Genomic DNA, 11,533 nt, shown 5'->3' with positions numbered 1-11,533 from the left:
GGCAAGAATCCTTGCTGTCCCTGTGTAGGACACCAGTGGGTGTTCCAAAGTACTGCAAGCCCTTGCAAGCCCTTGCAAGCCCTCGACATCCTATCTCTTACGGCTCCTGAGCGTTGCTCTGTGGGAGATGAGGATGGTGAGCTGTGCAGTGCTCCTCAAGAAGGAATTGCCTTGGTCTTGCCACTGCTATCCAGTTGAAAAGGATTTGCATCCATGAGCCGAGCTTGGAAGGTGGCCCTGCCAGCAGATTGTCTTGCAGCGGAGAACCTCCAGCAGCCTCATGCAAGGTTTTCTTCCCTCAGCCCCTGGCCTGTGATTCCAGCAGCTCCTCAAGTGCTTCCTGTCAGATGTGCTGGGGCTGCCCCCGGGCCAGCTCTGGCAGTGGACACGGGAGGCTGCTCCTCTGGATCCTGCGTGGGGCCTGGTGACCACTGCGTTGCCGGGTGCTGGCATTGTGACATGGGGGTGACACAGCCGCATATGTGCAGCCCTTTGGAGGAAGCCTTTGGGGTGCTGGCTCCAAATCAGTCCCTGTAGCTACAAAATAGGGGAGTAAGCAACCTAATAGAGTCCCTTTTTTGCAAAAAGACAGTGTGGATTTGTTGCCAGTGCAGCCTTACTTCCAGTAGCAATACTGACTGTAGTCTCATGTATGGAGGCGTCAGGGCTCGCTCAGGGCTTGTCACGCAGAACTGCAGGCCTGACAGAGCAGAACTGCTCTCCTCTCCTCTCCTCTCCTCTCCTCTGCTCTCCTCTCCTCTTCTCTCCTGTCCGCCAGTCCAATATCTAAGAGACTGTTTGCCTGAAAGGACAGAGGGTTTTCAGTTCCAAAATCAATGTCAAGGACACATAACACAATGAATTGTATTTTATTTTGTTGTTAATTTATTAATTTTCTTGATTTTATGTTAATTCATGTTATGTTTCTTCGTGTCATTTTTTTTCCCTTTGTGACTCTGTTTCAGAACCCAGGCTCACAAGCATTAGCTCAAGCCCAAGTGTAGCCAGGAGTAGGCTGAGGCATTCTTCAGTTTAGCCTGAGAAAAGATCCCTTGCAGGCTGGCAAAGGCAAGTCCCAGAGCTGCAGAGAGCAGCAGCAGGAATAGAGGCCAAGCTGTGCGCGGTTCCTGCAGAGGGAGAACCTTGACAAGGAGTTGTGGGACTGACCATGCACAAAAGAGGAGGAAGAAGAAGAAGAAGAAGAAGAAGAAGAAGAAGGAGAGGAAGAAGAAGAAGAAGGGGTGAGTGGTACCGTGGCATCTCTTCCAAAGCGTGACATGTAGCGATGACGAGCAGACTTTTTGCCTTCCACAACTTGTTTGGCTGCTGTGCTTCTTGGGCAGGGATGCATGAGAAGCGCTCTGGTCCCTGCCAGGCGCTTGTGTTAGCTGCAGGGAGAGCTGAGAAGTGGCAGCTGCGGCTGCCAGCATGGTGGAGCATGAGCAGCCGGCTCCCAGGCCAAATGGCCCAAAGAAATGGTGGCAAGGGGCGGTGCTGAGAACTGCAGAGGAAGGCAAAAATCCGCTGGGGACCAGTGCCAATGTGCCGTGGGGGAAAAAGTTCCTTGCTGAGCCCAGTGCTGGCCATGGGCTGTTCTCTGAGCATGTGAGCCAGACCTGGCTCCTTGTCCCACAGGCTGCTCATGCTTCCCAGGAGCTGCCCAAGCCCTATCCTCCCTTGAGCTGGAGCTATGTCGCGGACTTGCCAGAGTGCCCAAGTGCCTCTGAGCTGCTAGACCTTGTGGGCAAGAATCCTTGCTGTCCCTGTGTAGGACACCAGTGGGTGTTCCAAAGTACCCCAAGCCCTTGCAAGCCCTTGCAAGCCCTCGACATCCTATCTCTTACGGCTCCTGAGCGTTGCTCTGTAGGAGATGAGGATGGTGAGCTGTGCAGTGCTCCTCAAGAAGGAATTGCCTTGGTCTTGCCACTGCTATCCAGTTGAAAAGGATTTGCATCCATGAGCCGAGCTTGGAAGGTGGCCCTGCCAGCAGATTGTCTTGCAGCGGAGAACCTCCAGCAGCCTCATGCAAGGTTTTCTTCCCTCAGCCCCTGGCCTGTGATTCCAGCAGCTCCTCAAGTGCTTCCTGTCAGATGTGCTGGGGCTGCCCCCGGGCCAGCTCTGGCAGTGGACACGGGAGGCTGCTCCTCTGGATCCTGCGTGGGGCCTGGTGACCACTGCGTTGCCGGGTGCTGGCATTGTGACATGGGGGTGACACAGCCGCATATGTGCAGCCCTTTGGAGGAAGCCTTTGGGGTGCTGGCTCCAAATCAGTCCCTGTACCTACAAAATAGGGGAGTAAGCAACCTAATAGAGTCCCTTTTTTGCAAAAAGACAGTGTGGATTTGTTGCCAGTGCAGCCTTCCTTCCAGTAGCAATACTGCCTGTAGTATCATGTATGGAGGCCTCAGGGCTCGCTCAGGGCTTGTCACGCAGAACTGCAGGCCTGACAGAGCAGAACTGCTCTCCTCTCCTCTCCTCTCCTCTCCTCTCCTGTCCGCCAGTCCAATACCTAAGAGACTGTTTGCCTGAAAGGACAGAGGGTTTTCAGTTCCAAAATCAATTTCAAGGACACAGAACACAATGAATTTTATTTTATTTTGTTGTTAATTTATTAATTTTCTTGATTTGATGTTAATTCATGTTATGTTTCTTCGTGTCATTTTTTTTCCCTTTGTGACTCTGTTTCAGAACCCAGGCTCACAAGCATTAGCTCAAGCCCAAGTGTAGCCAGGAGTAGGCTGAGGCATTCTTCAATTTAGCCTGAGAAAAGATCCCTTGCAGGCTGGCAAAGGCAAGTCCCAGAGCTGCAGAGAGCAGCAGCAGGAATAGAGGCCAAGCTGTCCGCGGTTCCTGCAGAGGGAGAACCTTGACAAGGACTTGTGGGACTGACCATGCACAAAAGAGGAGGAAGAAGAAGAAGAAGAGGAAGAAGAGGAAGAAGAGGAAGAAGAGGTGAGTGGTACCGTGGCATCTCTTCCAAAGCGTGACATGTAGCGATGACGAGCAGACTTTTTGCCTTGCACAACTTGTTTGGCTGCTGTGCTTCTTGGGCAGGGATGCATGAGAAGCGCTCTGGTCCCTGCCAGGCGCTTGTGTTAGCTGCAGGGAGAGCTGAGAAGTGGCAGCTGCGGCTGCCAGCATGGTGGAGCATGAGCGGCCGGCTCCCAGGCCAAATGGCCCAAAGAAATGGTGGCAAGGGGCGGTGCTGAGAACTGCAGAGGAAGGCAAAAAACCGCCGGGGACCAGTGCCAATGTGCCCCGGGGGAAAAAGTTTCTTGCTGAGCCGAGTGCTGGCCATGGGCTGTTCCCTGAGCATGTGAGCCAGACCTGGCTCCTTGTCCCACAGGCTGCTCATGCTTCCCAGGAGCTGCCCAAGCCCTATCCTCCCTTGAGCTGGAGTTATCTGGCGGACTTGCCAGAGTGCCCAAGTGCCTCTGAGCTGCTAGACCTTGTGGGCAAGAATCCTTGCTGTCCCTGTGTAGGACACCAGTGGGTGTTCCAGAGCACCCCAAGCCCTTGCAAGCCATTGCAAGCCCTCGCAAGCCCTCGACATCCTATCTCTTACGGCTCCTGAGCGTTGCTCTGTAGGAGATGAGGATGGTGAGCTGTGCAGTGCTCCTCAAGAAGGAATTGCCTTGGTCTTGCCACTGCTATCCAGTTGAAAAGGATTTGCATCCATGAGCCGAGCTTGGAAGGTGGCCCTGCCAGCAGATTGTCTTGCAGCGGAGAACCTCCAGCAGCCTCATGCAAGGTTTTCTTCCCTCAGCCCCTGGCCTGTGATTCCAGCAGCTCCTCAAGTGCTTCCTGTCAGATGTGCTGGGGCTGCCCCCGGGCCAGCTCTGGCAGTGGACACGGGAGGCTGCTCCTCTGGATCCTGCGTGGGGCCTGGTGACCACTGCGTTGCCGGGTGCTGGCATTGTGACATGGGGGTGACACAGCCGCATATGTGCAGCCCTTTGGAGGAAGCCTTTGGGGTGCTGGCTCCAAATCAGTCCCTGTAGCTACAAAATAGGGGAGTAAGCAACCTAATAGAGTCCCTTTTTTGCAAAAAGACAGTGTGGATTTGTTGCCAGTGCAGCCTTCCTTCCAGTAGCAATACTGCCTGTAGTATCATGTATGGAGGCCTCAGGGCTCGCTCAGGGCTTGTCACGCAGAACTGCAGGCCTGACAGAGCAGAACTGCTCTCCTCTCCTCTCCTCTCCTCTCCTCTCCTCTCCTCTCCTCTCCTCTCCTCTCCTGTCCGCCAGTCCAATATCTAAGAGACTGTTTGCCTGAAAGGACAGAGAGTTTTCAGTTCCAAAATCAATTTCAAGGACACAGAACACAATGAATTTTATTTTATTTTGTTGTTAATTTATTAATTTTCTTGATTTTATGTTAATTCATGTTATGTTTCTTCGCGTCATTTTTTTTCCCTTTGTGACTCTGTTTCAGAACCCAGGCTCAGAAGCATTAGCTCAAGCCCAAGTGTAGCCAGGAGTAGGCTGAGGCATTCTTCAATTTAGCCTGAGAAAAGATCCCTTGCAGGCTGGCAAAGGCAAGTCCCAGAGCTGCAGAGAGCAGCAGCAGGAATAGAGGCCAAGCTGTCCGCGGTTCCTGCAGAGGGAGAACCTTGACAAGGACTTGTGGGACTGACCATGCACAAAAGAGGAGGAAGAAGAAGAAGAAGAAGAAGAAGAAGAAGAAGAAGAAGAGGAAGAAGAGGAAGAAGAGGTGAGTGGTACCGTGGCATCTCTTCCAAAGCGTGACATGTAGCGATGACGAGCAGACTTTTTGCCTTGCACAACTTGTTTGGCTGCTGTGCTTCTTGGGCAGGGATGCATGAGAAGCGCTCTGGTCCCTGCCAGGCGCTTGTGTTAGCTGCAGGGAGAGCTGAGAAGTGGCAGCTGCGGCTGCCAGCATGGTGGAGCATGAGCGGCCGGCTCCCAGGCCAAATGGCCCAAAGAAATGGTGGCAAGGGGCGGTGCTGAGAACTGCAGAGGAAGGCAAAAAACCGCCGGGGACCAGTGCCAATGTGCCCCGGGGGAAAAAGTTTCTTGCTGAGCCGAGTGCTGGCCATGGGCTGTTCCCTGAGCATGTGAGCCAGACCTGGCTCCTTGTCCCACAGGCTGCTCATGCTTCCCAGGAGCTGCCCAAGCCCTATCCTCCCTTGAGCTGGAGCTATCTGGCGGACTTGCCAGAGTGCCCAAGTGCCTCTGAGCTGCTAGACCTTGTGGGCAAGAATCCTTGCTGTCCCTGTGTAGGACACCAGTGGGTGTTCCAGAGCACCCCAAGCCCTTGCAAGCCATTGCAAGCCCTCGCAAACCCTCGACATCCAATCTCTTACGGCTCCTGAGCGTTGCTCTGTAGGAGATGAGGATGGTGAGCTGTGCAGTGCTCCTCAAGAAGGAATTGCCTTGGTCTTGCCACTGCTATCCAGTTGAAAAGGATTTGCATCCATGAGCCGAGCTTGGAAGGTGGCCCTGCCAGCAGATTGTCTTGCAGCGGAGAACCTCCAGCAGCCTCATGCAAGGTTTTCTTCCCTCAGCCCCTGGCCTGTGATTCCAGCAGCTCCTCAAGTGCTTCCTGTCAGATGTGCTGGGGCTGCCCCCGGGCCAGCTCTGGCAGTGGACACGGGAGGCTGCTCCTCTGGATCCTGCGTGGGGCCTGGTGACCACTGCGTTGCCGGGTGCTGGCATTGTGACATGGGGGTGACACAGCCGCATATGTGCAGCCCTTTGGAGGAAGCCTTTGGGGTGCTGGCTCCAAATCAGTCCCTGTACCTACAAAATAGGGGAGTAAGCAACCTAATAGAGTCCCTTTTTTGCAAAAAGACAGTGTGGATTTGTTGCCAGTGCAGCCTTCCTTCCAGTAGCAATACTGCCTGTAGTATCATGTATGGAGGCCTCAGGGCTCGCTCAGGGCTTGTCACGCAGAACTGCAGGCCTGACAGAGCAGAACTGCTCTCCTCTCCTCTCCTCTCTCTCCTCTCCTCTCCTGTCCGCCAGTCCAATATCTAAGAGACTGTTTGCCTGAAAGGACAGAGGGTTTTCAGTTCCAAAATCAATTTCAAGGACACATAACACAATGAATTGTATTTTATTTTGTTGTTAATTTATTAATTTTCTTGATTTTATGTTAATTCATGTTATGTTTCTTCGCGTCATTTTTTTTCCCTTTGTGACTCTGTTTCAGAACCCAGGCTCACAAGCATTAGCTCAAGCCCAAGTGTAGCCAGGAGTAGGCTGAGGCATTCTTCAATTTAGCATGAGAAAAGATCCCTTGCAGGCTGGCAAAGGCAAGTCCCAGAGCTGCAGAGAGCAGCAGCAGGAATAGAGGCCAAGCTGTGCGCGGTTCCTGCAGAGGGAGAACCTTGACAAGGAGTTGTGGGACTGACCATGCACAAAAGAGGAGGAAGAAGAAGAAGAAGAAGAAGAAGAAGAAGAAGAGGAAGAAGAGGAAGAAGAGGTGAGTGGTACCGTGGCATCTCTTCCAAAGCGTGACATGTAGCGATGACGAGCAGACTTTTTGCCTTGCACAACTTGTTTGGCTGCTGTGCTTCTTGGCCAGGGATGCATGAGAAGCGCTCTGGTCCCTGCCAGGCGCTTGTGTTAGCTGCAGGGAGAGCTGAGAAGTGGCAGCTGCGGCTGCCAGCATGGTGGAGCATGAGCAGCCGGCTCCCAGGCCAAATGGCCCAAAGAAATGGTGGCAAGGGGCCGTGCTGAGAACTGCAGAGGAAGGCAAAAAACCGCCGGGGACCAGTGCCAATGTGCCCCGGGGGAAAAAGTTCCTTGCTGAGCCCAGTGCTGGCCATGGGCTGTTCCCTGAGCATGTGAGCCAGACCTGGCTCCTTGTCCCACAGGCTGCTCATGCTTCCCAGGAGCTGCCCAAGCCCTATCCTCCCTTGAGCTGGAGCTATCTGGCGGACTTGCCAGAGTGCCCAAGTGCCTCTGAGCTGCTAGACCTTGTGGGCAAGAATCCTTGCTGTCCCTGTGTAGGACACCAGTGGGTGTTCCAGAGCACCCCAAGCCCTTGCAAGCCCTTGCAAGCCCTCGACATCCTATCTCTTACGGCTCCTGAGCGTTGCTCTGTAGGAGATGAGGATGGTGAGCTGTGCAGTGCTCCTCAAGAAGGAATTGCCTTGGTCTTGCCACTGCTATCCAGTTGAAAAGGATTTGCATCCATGAGCCGAGCTTGGAAGGTGGCCCTGCCAGCAGATTGTCTTGCAGCGGAGAACCTCCAGCAGCCTCATGCAAGGTTTTCTTCCCTCAGCCCCTGGCCTGTGATTCCAGCAGCTCCTCAAGTGCTTCCTGTCAGATGTGCTGGGGCTGCCCCCGGGCCAGCTCTGGCAGTGGACACGGGAGGCTGCTCCTCTGGATCCTGCGTGGGGCCTGGTGACCACTGCGTTGCCGGGTGCTGGCATTGTGACATGGGGGTGACACAGCCGCATATGTGCAGCCCTTTGGAGGAAGCCTTTGGGGTGCTGGCTCCAAATCAGTCCCTGTACCTACAAAATAGGGGAGTAAGCAACCTAATAGAGTCCCTTTTTTGCAAAAAGACAGTGTGGATTTGTTGCCAGTGCAGCCTTCCTTCCAGTAGCAATACTGCCTGTAGTATCATGTATGGAGGCCTCAGGTCTCGCTCAGGGCTTGTCACGCAGAACTGCAGGCCTGACAGAGCAGAACTGCTCTCCTCTCCTCTCCTCTCTCTCCTCTCCTCTCCTGTCCGCCAGTCCAATATCTAAGAGACTGTTTGCCTGAAAGGACAGAGGGTTTTCAGTTCCAAAATCAATTTCAAGGACACATAACACAATGAATTTTATTTTATTTTGTTGTTAATTTATTAATTTTCTTGATTTTATGTTAATTCATGTTATGTTTCTTCGCGTCATTTTTTTTCCCTTTGTGACTCTGTTTCAGAACCCAGGCTCACAAGCATTAGCTCAAGCCCAAGTGTAGCCAGGAGTAGGCTGAGGCATTCTTCAATTTAGCCTGAGAAAAGATCCCTTGCAGGCTGGCAAAGGCAAGTCCCAGAGCTGCAGAGAGCAGCAGCAGGAATAGAGGCCAAGCTGTCCGCGGTTCCTGCAGAGGGAGAACCTTGACAAGGACTTGTGGGACTGACCATGCACAAAAGAGGAGGAAGAAGAAGAAGAAGAAGAAGAAGAAGAGGAAGAAGAAGAGGAAGAAGAGGTGAGTGGTACCGTGGCATCTCTTCCAAAGCGTGACATGTAGCGATGACGAGCAGACTTTTTGCCTTGCACAACTTGTTTGGCTGCTGTGCTTCTTGGCCAGGGATGCATGAGAAGCGCTCTGGTCCCTGCCAGGCGCTTGTGTTAGCTGCAGGGAGAGCTGAGAAGTGGCAGCTGCGGCTGCCAGCATGGTGGAGCATGAGCGGCCGGCTCCCAGGCCAAATGGCCCAAAGAAATGGTGGCAAGGGGCGGTGCTGAGAACTGCAGAGGAAGGCAAAAAACTGCCGGGGACCAGTGCCAATGTGCCCCGGGGGAAAAAGTTCCTTGCTGAGCCCAGTGCTGGCCATGGGCTGTTCCCTGAGCATGTGAGCCAGACCTGGCTCCTTGTCCCACAGGCTGCTCATGCTTCCCAGGAGCTGCCCAAGCCCTATCCTCCCTTGAGCTGGAGCTATGTCGCGGACTTGCCAGAGTGCCCAAGTGCCTCTGAGCTGATAGACCTTGTGGGCAAGAATCCTTGCTGTCCCTGTGTAGGACACCAGGGGGTGTTCCAAAGCACTGCAAGCCCTTGCAAGCCCTTGCAAGCCCTCGACATCCTATCTCTTACGGCTCCTGAGCGTTGCTCTGTAGGAGATGAGGATGGTGAGCTGTGCAGTGCTCCTCAAGAAGGAATTGCCTTGGTCTTGCCACTGCTATCCAGTTGAAAAGGATTTGCATCTATGAGCCGAGCTTGGAAGGTGGCCCTGCCAGCAGATTGTCTTGCAGCGGAGAACCTCCAGCAGCCTCATGCAAGGTTTTCTTCCCTCAGCCCCTGGCCTGTGATTCCAGCAGCTCCTCAAGTGCTTCCTGTCAGATGTGCTGGGGCTGCCCCCGGGCCAGCTCTGGCAGTGGACACGGGAGGCTGCTCCTCTGGATCCTGCGTGGGGCCTGGCGACCACTGCGTTGCCGGGTGCTGGCATTGTGACATGGGGGTGACACAGCCGCATATGTGCAGCCCTTTGGAGGAAGCCTTTGGGGTGCTGGCTCCAAATCAGTCCCTGTACCTACAAAATAGGGGAGTAAGCAACCTAATAGAGTCCCTTTTTTGCAAAAAGACAGTGTGGATTTGTTGCCAGTGCAGCCTTCCTTCCAGTAGCAATACTGCCTGTAGTATCATGTATGGAGGCCTCAGGGCTCGCTCAGGGCTTGTCACGCAGAACTGCAGGCCTGACAGAGCAGAACTGCTCTCCTCTCCTCTCCTCTCCTCTCCTCTCCTGTCCTCTCCTCTCCTCTCCTCTCCTCTCCTCTCCTTTCCTCTCCTCTTCTCTCCTGTCCGCCAGTCCAATATCTAAGAGACTGTTTGCCTGAAAGGACAGAGGGATTTCTGTTCCAAAACCAATGTCAAGGACACATAACACAATGAATTTTATTTTATTTTGTTGTTAATTTATTAGTTTTCTTGATTTTATGTTAATTCATGTTATGTTTCTTCGCGTCATTTTTTTTCCCTTTGTGACTCTGTTTCAGAACCCAGGCTCACAAGCATTAGCTCAAGCCCAAGTGTAGCCAGGAGTAGGCTGAGGCATTCTTCAGTTTAGCATGAGAAAAGATCCCTTGCAGGCTGGCAAAGGCAAGTCCCAGAGCTGCAGAGAGCAGCAGCAGGAATAGAGGCCAAGCTGTCCGCGATTCCTGCAGAGGGAGAACCTTGACAAGGACTTGTGGGACTGACCATGCACAAAAAAGGAAGAAGAAGAAGAAGAAGAGGAAGAAGAGGAAGAAGAAGAGGAAGAAGAGGAAGAAGAGGTGAGTGGTACCGTGGCATCTCTTCCAAAGCGTGACATGTAGCGATGACGAGCAGACTTTTTGCCTTGCACAACTTGTTTGGCTGCTGTGCTTCTTGGCCAGGGATGCATGAGAAGCGCTCTGGTCCCTGCCAGGCGCTTGTGTTAGCTGCAGGGAGAGCTGAGAAGTGGCAGCTGCGGCTGCCAGCATGGTGGAGCATGAGCGGCCGGCTCCCAGGCCAAATGGCCCAAAGAAATGGTGGCAAGGGGCCGTGCTGAGAACTGCAGAGGAAGGCAAAAAACCGCCGGGGACCAGTGCCAACGTGCCCCAGGGGAAAAAGTTCCTTGCTGAGCCCAGTGCTCGCCATGGGCTGTTCCCTGAGCATGTGAGCCAGACCTGGCTCCTTGTCCCACAGGCTGCTCATGCTTCCCAGGAGCTGCCCAAGCCCTATCCTCCCTTGAGCTGGAGCTATCTGGCGGACTTGCCAGAGTGCCCAAGTGCCTCTGAGCTGCTAGACCTTGTGGGCAAGAATCCTTGCTGTCCCTGTGTAGGACACCAGTGGGTGTTCCAGAGCACCCCAAGCCCTTGCAAGCCATTGCAAGCCCTCGCAAACCCTCGACATCCAATCTCTTACGGCTCCTGAGCGTTGCTCTGTAGGAGATGAGGATGGTGAGCTGTGCAGTGCTCCTCAAGAAGGAATTGCCTTGGTCTTGCCACTGCTATCCAGTTGAAAAGGATTTGCATCCATGAGCCGAGCTTGGAAGGTGGCCCTGCCAGCAGATTGTCTTGCAGCGGAGAACCTCCAGCAGCCTCATGCAAGGTTTTCTTCCCTCAGCCCCTGGCCTGTGATTCCAGCAGCTCCTCAAGTGCTTCCTGTCAGATGTGCTGGGGCTGCCCCCGGGCCAGCTCTGGCAGTGGACACGGGAGGCTGCTCCTCTGGATCCTGCGTGGGGCCTGGTGACCACTGCGTTGCCGGGTGCTGGCATTGTGACATGGGGGTGACACAGCCGCATATGTGCAGCCCTTTGGAGGAAGCCTTTGGGGTGCTGGCTCCAAATCAGTCCCTGTACCTACAAAATAGGGGAGTAAGCAACCTAATAGAGTCCCTTTTTTGCAAAAAGACAGTGTGGATTTGTTGCCAGTGCAGCCTTCCTTCCAGTAGCAATACTGCCTGTAGTATCATGTATGGAGGCCTCAGGGCTCGCTCAGGGCTTGTCACGCAGAACTGCAGGCCTGACAGAGCAGAACTGCTCTCCTCTCCTCTCCTCTCCTCTCCTGTCCGCCAGTCCAATATCTAAGAGACTGTTTGCCTGAAAGGACAGAGGGTTTTCAGTTCCAAAATCAATTTCAAGGACACAGAACACAATGAATTTTATTTTATTTTGTTGTTAATTTATTAATTTTCTTGATTTTATGTTAATTCATGTGATGTTTCTTCGTGTCATTTTTTTTCCCTTTGTGACTCTGTTTCAGAACCCAGGCTCAGAAGCATTAGCTCAAGCCCAAGTGTAGCCAGGAGTAGGCTGAGGCATTCTTCAATTTAGCCTGAGAAAAGATCCCTTGCAGGCTGGCAAAGGCAAGTCCCAGAGCTGCAGAGAGCAGCAGCAG

Source organism: Caloenas nicobarica, chromosome 14 (genome assembly GCF_036013445.1).
Source record: "Caloenas nicobarica isolate bCalNic1 chromosome 14, bCalNic1.hap1, whole genome shotgun sequence".
NCBI lineage: Eukaryota > Metazoa > Chordata > Aves > Columbiformes > Columbidae > Caloenas > Caloenas nicobarica.
Note: the sequence above shows the minus strand (reverse complement) of the source record.